Here is a 13833-nt window from a genome sequence, read left to right as displayed (position 1 = left end):
TGACAACTGTTTATATGTTATTAGTGTAGTTGGATTGTGATTGTCTCTACTTATGAGTAGATAACAATCAGACCACATATTTTTGAAACAATGCAGAAATCCAGGTTATTCAGAAGCTTCACTTACTTGTGTTTGGCACTATACAGATGAAAGACGATTACATTGGTAACACAAAAAAATTCTGGAGAATTTTTTTGAGAATATAAGCACAGCAATCCATGACCTCAGGCTAAAGAGATGTTAGTTGATGCTATGAAACAATGACCCAAAGCACACAAGTAAATTAACTAAAATATGGTTGAAAAAGAAGAGTTGTGTTCTGCTATAGCCAAGTCGCAGTCCTGATCTTAACCCTATTGAGATGCTATGACATAACCTGTAGAGGGTTTTGCACTCAAGGCATCCTAGAAATTTGATGAATTGAAGCACATTTTCAGGTAGCAATGGTTGAAAATTCCTCCCTGTGTTGTGTAAATATAATTTGCAGCTACAGGAAATGTTTTGGTGGAGGTGATTGCTGGTATAGCGGGGTCTACATGTTAATAAATTCAAGGGTTTACTTACTTTTTCCCCAGCACTTTGGATGTTTACTCAATGTATTTAATAACTGAGTCTTTTTTCTACTGTCTACCAATGTCAGTTCCCCCTACTTGCTGCTCTCCAAATTGTTGATAAAATGGTATGTCTAGGTGTGATTGTGTATTTAGGTGTACAAAAGATTTTGAAACTCAATTTAGAACCATTACAATTCATCACCTGACCATTGCAGCTAGTCAGAGACTATAGAGGTGAAGTGTCCTTCTCCTTGCATCACCGCTTACATAGTAGCTGTAGATGAGCGAGCATACTTGCTAAGGACAATTGCTCGAGCGAGCATTGTCCTTAGCGAGTAGCTGCCCGCTCGGAAGAAAAGTTTCGGGTGCTGGCGGGGGGTGGGGAGCGGCGGGGGAGAGCAGGGGGGAACGGAGGGGAGATCTCTCTCTCCCCCTCGCTCCCACCTGCTCACTCCCGCAACTTACCGCTCACCCGCGCCCGCACCCGAACCTTTTCTTCCGAGCAGGCAGGTACTCGGTAAGGACAATGCTCGCTAGAGCAATTGTCCTTACCGAGTATGCTCGCTCATCTCTAATAGTAGCCATTTAAGTGGTAGTCATTCATAAGCAAAGCCTGTGAGAGCTGCAGTCCTGCAGCTAAAAACATACAAACAAGCAGGCCACCTATGTTGTATGTGATCACCCATACAAAAGCGTGAAAATAGATATACAATAGAGTGTGACATATTTAAATGAAAAGACCCTTTAGGATCACAATCGATTCATGAAATACATCAGAAATAAATTTGAGGCAACATAAAGTGAAAATCAGAAGACAAGTCTATGCCTTAAGTACCAAATTAATAATATAATATGCCAGCATAACGAAAAAAAAGTGCTTTATAATAATGAGAAAAATAGCTAATATGACACCTAATACATACTAATGGGCCTGCTTATAATGAAGCAAACGTGTATAGAGTACCCAGCACACTATTAGGGAACCAAAGATGTAGGAGCTCTGCACTAGTTGCTTGTCGTGTTCGGTCGACATGGATTTTTACAGAATCAGATCAAGTTGGGCCAACCTGATTTTTGGCAAACATCACTGGAAAAAATCAGCATTCTCAAAAAAGGAGAGAAAGGAGAAGAAGTATGAAAATGAGATATTCTCCTTCTGCTTTTTCTTCTCCTCCTCCACCAGTATTGGAATAAGCAGGATGAGGAAGAAGCTTGGTAGCTCAGTGACTCACATCTTGTAGCGCTGGGGTTCTAGGTTCGTGATTGACTATGGACTACATCGACATGGAGTTTACATGTACTATGGGTGTTTCTTCTTCTTTCTTTTATCCTCTCCTAAGAAGGAAGAATAGGTGTGGGGGCTCAATTACTGCTGCTTTGCAGTGCTGGAGTTCTAAGTCCAAATTTGTCCTAGGGCAATATCTTTATGGAGTTATGTTATCTTTGTGTTTATTATTTTCCCTCTCTGGAGAAGAAAGAACAAGTGTGGTGGATCAGTTGTTAGCACTGCTGTCTATCATTGATAAAGTTCTAGGTTCAAATCTGACAAAGGCCAGCATCTATATGGAGTTTTTCGAAGTCCATCCAAATGTTGTCCTTTTTTGAACCTTGTCCTTTTTTGAACCTAGGACCCCAGAACTGCAAGAAGACATATGCGTTTAGGAGGCACCATCATTTGTGCGTGTATTCCCATGCATTAGGGACCTGGAGGCCAAATTAGTAAACCTATATTTTACTTTAATTGGAATCAGGATCGAGTCATCATAATTCCTGATTATTTTTGAAAAATCGGGCTGATCGCTCCAAAACGTATTATTCCAATAATTGTTCATCACTGATTTGTACAACAACGCAGACCCCATGCGTATCTCCACCATAGAAGCTTCATCAAGGTTAATAATAGTCATTCAACCATAAACTACTAAACTACAATACAATGTATTTACATTATTTTTTATAAAAATGCAGATTGAATAGTGTAAATTGCCTGGCATCTGAAGTGTAGATTTAATGAAGAGGCCCCAATGCATTGTTACTTGATTGGGGTATAGTTTACCCTGCTCAGAACTGAGTTGCCATTGGGATTTTATCATTAACATATACAATTCATAACCTTCTCCATTACAATGTGCATTATATTTTTTTAACATGGCCTTGTAATAGTCAATTTAAATCTTTAAATTGAGCAATGGAATCTTACATTTAAGGAGCTTAAGCAGAATCATTGTATTATCCCATGAGCTTGTCTTTCGGAAGCTTTGCAAAGGTAGTGTGACAGGGTATGTTGGGGGAATTTGAGCGTGAGCTGTCACTGAAAGCATAGCACTTCACTGGTAACTAAATAGAGAACGTCAGATTCAAATACTCTTGGTACTCTGTGTGTCACAATCACTTCATTTACATGATCCAGTTAAATAGAAATAACGCTTAAATAAAATACATTTGGAACATGATCTAATACAGTGCTAATCATTAATGGTATTAACTTGAAAGAAAATATGTGGGAATTTTGATGTGCTATTTTTATATTTTTTCTTCCAGATGCTGTGTTGCAGAACCATTCAGTACATATATCGTAATTAGTCTGATTTAACACAGTTCTAGCCCTCCTATCACTGAATATTTCTCCTCTGAGTGTATTATAATTGTGCTGAAGAATAAAATCATTCCGATTTTTACAAAATAGGGTTAGTTTAAACCACTTTTTGGCAAAAATCGCAGGTAAATCGAATTTTCCATAATGCTAGCTGCAAAGGTCAGCATGCAGGCAATCATCTGCCAGGGCACCTTGCTGATATCATCAAATGTGTCTTCCATTTTGCATAGGGGTAGCAGTTTCATTGGACGCCTACAAATGTGTCTTCCATTTTGCATATGGGCAGCAGTTTCATTGGATGCCTACATCATATGTTCTAGTCATATACGACATAGGCACAGTGCAACCAGCGTCCATTTTACAGTTGAGCACAAGACAGAGAAACTGCATCACACTTATATAGCTATATAACATGTGGACTGTTAATATGGACAGATATTCTGCAAAGGGTGTATTTTTGCTGAGTGTGAACACTTGTATATCAGCAGAGAAATCAAACAGGAGGGAGCAGAGAAAGTTTCTGCATCACATTTATATGACTATTAGAGATGAGCGAGCACCAAAATGCTCGGGTGCTCGTTACTCGGGACGAAATTATCGCGATGCTCGAGGGTTCGTTTCGAGTAACGAACCCCATTGAAGTCAATGGGCGACCCGAGCATTTTTGTATTTCGCCGATGCTTGCTAAGGTTTTCATGTGTGAAAATCTGGGCAATTCAAGAAAGTGATGGGAACGACACAGCAACGGATAGGGCAGGCGAGGGGCTACATGTTGGGCTGCATCTCAAGTTCACAGGTCCCACTATTAAGCCACAATACCGGCAAGAGTGGGCCCCCCCCCTCCCAACAACTTTTACTTCTGAAAAGCCCTCATTAGCATGGCATACCTTAGCTAAGCACCACACTACCTCCAACAAAGCACAATCACTGCCTGCATGACACTCCGCTGCCACTTCTCCTGGGTTACATGCTGCCCAACCCCCCCCCCCCCCGCACGACAGTGTCCACAGCGTACACCAAATTGTCCCTGCCCAGCCTTCAGCTGCCCTCATGCCATGCCACCCTCATGTCTATTTATAAGTGCGTCTGCCACAGGAAAAGCATGCACACACTGCAGAGGGTTCGCATGGCTAGGCAGCGACCCCCCCATAAAAGGGGCGGGCCGATAGTCCACAATGCTGTACAGAAGCAATGAGAAATCCAATCCTGTGCCACCTCCATCTGGAGCTGCACACGTGGGCATAGCAATGGGGAACCTATGTGCCACACATTATTCATTCTGTCAAGGTGTCTGTATGCCCCAGTCAGACCGCGTTTTTTTATAAATAGTCACAGCCAGGTCCAACTCCGCAATGGGAATTCCGTGTGCACCCACAGCATGGGTGGCTCCCTGGAACCCACCGGCGGTACATAAAAATATCCCATTGCATTGCCCATCACAGCTGAGGTAATGTCGTGCTTAATACAGGTGGGCTTCGGCCCACACTGCATGCCCCAGTCTGACTGGGGTTCTTTACAAGTGGACAGATGTAGGTTAAACTCCGTGTGCACCTACAGCATGGGTGGCTCCCTGGAACCCACCGGTGGTACATAAAAATATCCCATTGCATTGCCCATCACAGCTGAGGTAATGTCGTGGTTAATGCAGGTGGGCTTCGGCCCACACTGCATGCCCCAGTCAGACTGGGGTTCTTTACAAGTGGACAGATGTAGTAACAACTCCCTGTGGACCCACAGCATGGGTGGGTGCCAGGAAGCCACCGGCGGTACATAAATAAATCCCATTGCATTGCCCATCACAGCTGAGGTAATGTCGTAGTTAATGCAGGTGGGCTTCGGCCCACACTGCATGCCCCAGTCAGACTGGGGTTCTTTAGAAGTGGACAGATGTAGTAACAACTCCCTGTGGACCCACAGCATGGGTGGGTGCCAGGAAGCCACCGGCGGTACATAAATAAATCCCATTGCATTGCCCATCACAGCTGAGGTAATGTCGTGGTTAATGCAGGTGGGCTTCGGCCCACACTGCATGCCCCAGTCAGACTGGGGTTCTTTACAAGTGGACAGATGTAGTAACAACTCCCTGTGGACCCACAGCATGGGTGGGTGCCAGGAAGCCACCGGCGGTACATAAATATATCCCATTGCATTGCCCATCACAGCTGATGTTATGTCAGCTGTAATGCAGGTGGGCAAAAAATTTATTGGATTACACTGTAGGCGAGGGCCCACAAAAATTGGTGTACCAACAGTACTAATGTACCTGAGAAAAATTGCCCATGCCCAACCGAGAGGGCAGGTGAAACCCATTAATGGCTTTGGTTAATGTGGCTTAATTGGTAACTAGGCCTGGAGGCAGCCCAGTTAAAATAAAAATTGTTTCAGGTGAAAGTTTCAACGCCTTAATGAACATTGAAAGGTATAAAAACTGTTTAGAAAAATTATATGACTGAGCCTTGTGGGCCTAAGAAAAATTGCCCATTCGGCGTGATTACGTGAGGTTTCAGGAGGAGGAGCAGGAGGAGGAGGATGAATATTATACACAGATTGATGAAGCAAAAAGGTCCCCGTTTTGGATGGTGATAGAGAACGATGCTTCCATCCGCGGTTGCAGCCTACGTATTGCTTAGGTATCGCTGCTGTCCGCTGGTGGAGAAGAGAAGTCTGGTGAAATCCAGGCTTTGTTCATCTTGATGAGTGTAAGCCTGTCGGCACTGTCGGTTGACAGGTGGGTACGCTTATCCGTGATGATTCCCCCAGCCACACTAAACACACTCTCTGACAAGACGCTAGCCGCAGGACAAGCAAGCACCTCCAGGGCATACAGCGCGAGTTCAGGCCACGTGTCCAGCTTCAACACCCAGTAGTTGTAGGGGGCAGAGGCGTCACCGAGGACGGTGCTGCAATCGGCTACGTACTCCCTCACCATCCTTTTACAGTGCTCCCGCCAACTCAGCCTTGACTGGGGACCGGTGACACAGTCTTGCTGGGGAGCCATAAAGCTGTCAAAGGCCTTAGAGAGTGTTCCCCTGCCTGCGCTGTACATGCTGCCTGATCTCTGCGCCTCCCCTGCTACCTGGGCCGCGGAAATGCGCCTTCGGCCACTAGCGCTGTCGGATGGGAAGTTTACCATCAGTTTGTCCACCAGCGCCCTGTGGTATAGCATCATTCTCGAACCCCTTTCCTCTTCGGGAATGAGAGTGCAAAGGCTCTCCTTATACCGTGGATCGAGCAGTGTGTACACCCAGTAATCCGTAGTGGCCAGAATGCGTGTAACGCGAGGGTCACGAGAAAGGCATCCTAACATGAAGTCAGCCATGTGTGCCAGGGTACCTGTACGCAACACATGGCTGTCCTCACTCGGAAGATCACTTTCAGGATCCTCCTCCTCCTCCTCTGGCCATACACGCTGAAAGGATGACAGGCAAGCTGCATCTGTACCCTCAGCAGTGGGCCAAGCTGTCTCTTCCCCCTCCTCCTCATGCTCCTCCCCCTCCTCCTCCTCCTCCTCCTCCTCCTCCTCTGGCCATACACGCTGAAAGGATGACAGGCAAGCAGCATCTGTCCCCTCAGCAGTGGGCCAAGCTGTCTCTTCCCCCTCCTCCTCATGCTCCTCCCCCTCCTCCTCAACGCACTGAGATATAGACATGAGGTTGCTCTGACTATCCAGCGACATACTGTCTTCCCCCGCCTTCGTTTCTGATTCCGAAGCGTCTGCCTTTATGCTTTGCAGGGAACTTCTCAAGAGGCATAGCAGAGGAATGGTGACGCTAATGATTGCAGCATCCCCGCTCACCATCTGGGTAGACTCCTCAAATTTTCCAAGGAACTGGTAGATGGCTGCCAACCAGGCCCACTCTTCTGTAAATAATTAAGGAGGCTGACTCCCACTGCGCCGCGCAAGTTGGAGTTGGTATTCCACTATAGCTCTACGCTGCTCATAGAGTCTGGCCAACATGTGGAGCGTAGAGTTCCACTGTGTGGGCACGTCGCACAGCAGTCGGTGCACTGGCAGATTAAACTGATGTTGCAGGGTCCGCAGGGTGGCAGCGTGCGTGTTGGATTTGCGGAAATGTGCGCAGAGCTGGCGCACCTTTCCGAGCAGGTATGACAAGTGGGGGTAGCTTTTCAGAAAGCGCTGAACCACCAAATTAAAGACATGGGCCAGGCATGGCACGTGCATGAGGCTGCCGAGCTGCAGAGCCGCCACCAGGTTACGGCCGTTGGCACACACGACCATGCCCGGTTGGAGGCTCAGCGGCGCAAGCCAGCGGTCGGTCTGCTCTGTCAGACCCTGCAGCAGTTCGTGGGCCGTGTGCCTCTTATCTCCTAAGCTGAGTAGTTTCAGCACGGCCTGCTGACGCTTGCCCACCGCTGTGCTGCCACGCCGCGCGACACCGACTGCTGGCGACGTGCTGCTGCCGCTGACACATCTTGATTGCGAGACAGAGGTTGCGTAGGAGGAGGAGGAGAGTGGTTTAGTGGAGGAAGCATACACCCCCGCAGATACCACCACTGAGCTGGGGCACGCAATTCGGGGGGTGGGTAGGACGTGAGCGGTCCCAGGCTCTGACTCTGTCCCAGCCTCCACTAAATTCACCCAATGTGCCGTCAGGGAGATATAGTGGCCCTGCCCGCCTGTGCTTGTCCACGTGTCTGTTGTTAAGTGGACCTTGGCAGTAACCGCGTTGGTGAGGGCGCGTACAATGTTGCGGGAGACGTGGTCGTGCAGGCCTGGGACGACACATCGGGAAAAGTAGTGGCGACTGGGAACCGAGTAGCGCGGGGCCGCCGCCGCCATCATGCTTTTGAAAGCCTCCGTTTCCACAAGCCTATACGGCAGCATCTCTAGGCTGATCAATTTTGCAATGTGCACGTTTAACGCTTGAGCGTGCGGGTGCGTGGCGTTGTACTTGCGCTTGCCCTCAAACTGTGGCGCTAGCGACGTCTGGACGCTACGCTGAGAGACATTGCTGGATGGGGCCGAGGACAGCGGAGGTGAGGGTGTGGGTGCAGGCCAGGAGACGGTACTGCCTGTGTCCTCAGAGGGGGGTTGGATCTCAGTGGCAGGTTGGGGCACAGGGGGAGAGGCAGTGGTGCAAACCGGAGGCGGTGAACGGGCATCGTCCCACCTTGTGGGGTGCTTGGCCATCATATGCCTGCGCATGCTGGTGGTGGTGCCTCCCCAGCTGATCTTGCCGCGACAAAGGTTGCACACCACTGTTCGTCGGTCGTCAGGCGTCTCTGTGAAAAACTGCCCACTGTAGAGCACCTTGACCTCTGCAGGGTGGCATGGCGCGAGGGGGCGCTTTGGGAACCAGTTGGTGGATTATTCGGTCTGGCCCTGCCTCTACCCCTGGCCACCGCACTGGCTCGGCCTGTGCCCACACCCTGACTTGGGCCTCCGCGTCCTCGCCCGCGTCCACGTCCTATAGGCCTACCCCTACCCCTCAGCATGGTGTATTACCAGTGATTTGATTTCCCAGCCAGGAAATAAATTGGCGCAAGCCTGCTGTTAAACTTAGCTGGCTGCGTATGATTTTTGTTTAAGTTCTCCACCCAGCACACACGTACCCAGAACGCTGAGGACTGTCAGAGGCAGGCCAAATAGAATTTTTTCCCTTTTTTTTTTAAAGAAAGGCCCACTGCCTATATTCAATCAATAATAAATGTGTTGTGGCCCTGCAGTGTGTCACAGAACTGCAGTCTTGCACTGTTATTAACTGCAGCAGAGCGGTGATTTCCCAGCCAGGAAATAAATTGGCGCAAGCCTGCAGACCAAATAGAATTTTTTCCCTTTTTTTTTTTTAAAGGAAAGGCCCACTGACTATATTCAATCAATAATAAATGTGTTGTGGCCCTGCAGTGTGTCACAGAACTGCAGTCTTGCACTGTTATTAACTGCAGCAGAGCAGTGATTTCCCAGCCAGGAAATAAATTGGCGCAAGCCTGCAGGCCAAATAGAATTTTTGCCCTTTTTTTTTAAAGGAAAGGCCCACTGACTATATTCAATCAATAATAAATGTGTTGTGGCCCTGCAGTGTGTCACAGAACTGCAGTCTTGCACTGTTATTAACTGCAGCAGAGCGGTGATTTCCCAGCCAGGAAATAAATTGGCGCAAGTCTGCTGTTAAACTTAGCTGGCTGCGTATGATTTTTGTTTAAGTTCTCCACCCAGCACACACGTACCCAGAACGCTGAGGACTGTCAGAGGCAGGCCAAATAGAATTTTTTCCCTTTTTTTTTAAAGGAAAGGCCCACTGCCTATATTCAATCAATAATAAATGTGTTGTGTGGCCCTGCAGTGTGTCACAGAACTGCAGTCTTGCACTGTTATTAACTGCAGCAGAGCGGTGATTTCCCAGCCAGGAAATAAATTGGCGCAAGCCTGCTGTTAAACTTAGCTGGCTGCGTATGATTTTTTTTAAGTTCTCCACCCAGCACACACGTACCCAGAACGCTGAGGACTGTCAGAGGCAGGCCAAATAGAACTTTTTGCCCTTTTTTTTTAAAGGAAAGGCCCACTGACTATATTCAATCAATAAAATATGTCTTCTGGCCCTGCCTACACAATTCTGTCCCTGTAGTATTACTGCAGGGCGCAATGCTCTGCACGGCTGATTTGGGGAAAAAAAAAAGTGCAACACTGCTAACAGCAGCCTCCACAGTACTGCACACGGTTAGATGTGGCCCTAAGAAGGACCGTTGGGGTTCTTGAAGCCTACACTAACTCCTAACACTCTCCCTGCCTAACCACCACTTCTGTCCCTGTAGTATTACTGCAGGGCGCAATGCTCTGCACGGCCGATATAGCAAAAAAAAAAAAAATGTGCACCACTGCAAAAGGCAGCCTCCACAGTACTGCACACGGTTAGATGTGGCCCTAAGAAGGACCGTTGGGGTTCTTGAAGCCTACACTAACTCCTAACACTCTCCCTACAGCAGCTCCAACACGATACCACTGTCCCTGATCTCTGTCACAACGCATCTGAGGTGAGCCGCGGGAGGGGCCGATTTTTATACTCGGGTGACACCTGATCTCCCCAGCCACTCACAGCAGGGGGGTGGTATAGGGCTTGAACGATGCAGGGGGGAGTTGTAATGCCTTCCCTGTCTTTCAATTGGCCAGAAAAGCGCGCTAACGTCTCAGAGAGGAAAGTGAAAGTAACCCGAACATCGCGTGGTACTCGTTACGAGTAACGAGCATCCCGAACACCCTAATATTCGCCCGAGCATCAAGCTCGGACGAATATGTTCGCTCATCTCTAATGACTATATGAAATGTGGTCTGTACATTTGATGAGGGTATAGTTCTGCTTCTGTCAATATTATTGTCAGCAAAGCAGACAGAAAAAAAAACTTTGGCATGGAGAATATTGTATCTTGTTGTTTGTGGCTTCAAATGTCATTCAAAGTTGCCAGTACTTCCACTGTGAACTATTTAAGACCTTACACAGCTAGCAGTGGAGTTTGGGGAATTCAATTACGCTGTACCAAACACGGATAGCTTAGAAAGATACAAACTATAATCTCTCTGGCCTTCTGTTTTCACATATTGTGCCTCCCAGGAATTGTGGTTTATTTAGTTGATAGTTATTGTTTTGTTAATATAAAACAAAAGAAAACCAAACAGGGAAACAGCAAATACACACAGTGCGTGTTAGCAGCCTCAGATGTTGTTCAAAGTCACCTTACACAGCTAGCAGTGGTTTTCTACAAACTACAAAGTTAGCTGGTAAGTTACATAAAACAACACTAAAAAGTGAACCAAAAAACCTAAATAAATAAAAAGGAAGCATGAAGAAAGCAAGGGGTAGGGGACATGACGGTGATTGTAGGGCAAATGGTAGAGGACAGGCCAAGTTGGTACTTCAAGTGGCTGCCACTGAAGCAACAACTCTATGTTGACACCGGGACATTGAATTCACTACTACCCAACCATTTTTTTCATCCGAAAAGGAATATAAGAATGAGTCAATATATGCGGTCAGCCCACCACAGGCAATGTGTACTCAGAGAGATGTGGAAATGGAGGTGCCGGCTCCCGGGGATAGCTGTGAAATGGAGTCCCCCCAGGAGGAGAAGAATGATGAAGAGGAGTTAGAAGATAATAAGGTGCTTAACCTAACATGGACAGACAGGGAGAGTTATGATAACAGCACTCAGGTGGGGGGGGGGGGACGGCGGATGGTGCAGCACCCTACCAAAACAATGAATAGAGTGTTGCAGAAAAACAAAATGGCAGTGCCATTCCCCTCCGCTACTACTAATTGTATAAGGCCCACAGCTAAGTATGCTCACAGGACTTGTGCAACCTGGGCATTCTTTGAAACATCATATGATGACAGATGCTCATCTGTAAGATCCGATGAACTCCCACCAGCCACTGCCTTCAAGAGCCCATCTGGGCCAGAGTGCAGTCAGCCTCATGCAGCTCTCTCTTCCGCTGCCTCTTACTTCATCTCCCTCCCTGTTCATGCAATAGTCTCTGAGCACAAAGAGACAGTTTTGTGTAGTGGCAGTAGCACACCTACTTTAGGCCTCTCCTTTGCAATTGACTATCAGTCTGCAGGCTTCAGAGACAAGCATGGGACTGAGAGCATAAATTGAGCTGCCACCATTGCTACTAGCTTCACCGACATTGATATCTACCCCATACAATAATCTTCATTTATACAGTGGCAACATATTCTGCAATGCTTACAAGACATGAACCAGGGTTGCCACAGTCTAGATTGGATGACTTGAGTTACAGGGGTTGCTGCCTCATCCAGGGCATGTTTGAGAATGGTGTTGTAATGTGCAGCAGCCAGGTTGGGTCAGGAGAGGAGAGAGATAGAGGAAAGAGAAAACTGTAGGGCCTCAGAGAAGTTGTGGGTGTGAATGGCTGAAAGTTCTTGTATGTACAGTAGATAATAGGGTCTAGGGAGATGCTAGGGTGCTTAACAGATAAAGACAGGAGGTTATGGTCCAAGAGCGAGATAGGGGAATTAGTGAAGTGAGGAGCAGAGCAGAGATTGAGGAAGACCAGATCAGGAGTATTGCTTTATCTGTGAGTGGGAGAGGCTGTAATTTCTGAGAGACCAAGGGAGGTGGTAAGCAATAGAAGCTGAGAGGCAGATGGGGAGATGGGGTCATTGGTGGGGATGTTAAAGTCACCTAAGATGAGGGTTGGGATTTTACAGGATAGGAAATGAAGCGGTCAGGAGGCAAAATGCTCCAGAAAAGGGCAGGGAGGACCTGGGGGACAGTAGATAGCTACTACTCCCATGGACAGTGCACGGTCGAAGGGTATGCACCTCGAATAATGGGAAAGAGTGTATTCCAGAATGTCCTAGGTCAGCAGCCAACCCTCCTTCCCCCAGCTATGAGAATATAAAAAAATACCACCCCAACCATCCATGAGCACAGAGCCTGACTGCAAGCATTGGACAACTGCTTTCAATTGAAATGTTGCCCTTCAGGCTTGTGTACACATAAGCCTTCTGCAACATGATGCTCCATGCTAACTCACAGAACAAGATGCCCAGCTGCAATTTTTGTTTTTCTGAAAAAGCTGTCCCTGCTCTGCTCCACCATGTGAGTGATCCCTGGCATTGAAGAATGTTATTAGTGGCAGGGTATATCTTACCACAGACATGTGGTCCAGCAACCATGGCCAGAGTCATTACATATCCTTAACAGCAAACTAGGTCAATGTCCTGCATGAAGCCAAAGTAGTAGTCCACGCTTCATAGTATCCCTAGGAGTTGCGGTACATTCATCCTTGTCTGTCCTAGTCACACCCCCTTCTCCTCCTTCTTTTCCTCCACCTCCTTATGCCACCTTTCAACACCCTATACATTGACACAGATATCTGTGTGTGAAAAAATCCTACCTCCATACAGCAGTGCACATGGTAAATATGAAAATTCTGTCCTAAAACTCATATGACTAAAGTAGCGCAGCCACATGGCCAAAGCACTGTTAATGGCTTTGAAGGCACGGTACAATCTGAAGCCAGGCAAGGTGTGTGTTACAATGGGGCCAACCTGCTGGCAAACCTTTGCCTCACAATCACACACGTCGCTTGCCTGGCCCATGTGATAAACTTGGTATTGCAACACTTCTAAAACAATTAACCAGGTTTATATTTAGTGCCTGAAAAGACCAGGAATCTGTGCTCACATTCACAGCGTTTAAACGTAGCTGCCTCTCGTCTGACGGAGGTGCAGCAACAGTTCAGGCTACCACCCAACTATCTCCTCTATCACATGCCTACACAGTAATATTCAACATTGCATATGTTGCAGAGGCTAAGCAAACAGCAGAGAGCAATCACAAAGTAACAGATAGTGTAAGTCATTAGCAGATGCTGTATGGAGGTCAGTCACTTGACGCCTGTAGAGTGGCTACAGATTTAATACCTGTGTGCTGTGTTAGCCAGCTTTGAGGAAGCGACCAAAATGGTCAGTCATAATGATGCACTGATCAGTATGGCCATCCCTGTTGTCTTCCTGCTGGAATAGACACTGCAGGGCCTCAGGGACATTGACATATTGTTGTACCAGAAGGGGGAAGGGTCAACAATTTCTCAACTATCTGGCCAGTCCACCATTACTGAAGACTGCAGGGAGAGTGGCTTTTGGGCAAGAAAGCGGGGCATCTTCTCCAACATATTTCTCTACCCATAGAAGTTTGAAA

The sequence above is a fragment of the Eleutherodactylus coqui genome, chromosome 5, assembly GCF_035609145.1.
Source record: "Eleutherodactylus coqui strain aEleCoq1 chromosome 5, aEleCoq1.hap1, whole genome shotgun sequence".
In the NCBI taxonomy this organism is placed as follows: Eukaryota; Metazoa; Chordata; class Amphibia; order Anura; family Eleutherodactylidae; genus Eleutherodactylus; species Eleutherodactylus coqui.
Note: the sequence above shows the minus strand (reverse complement) of the source record.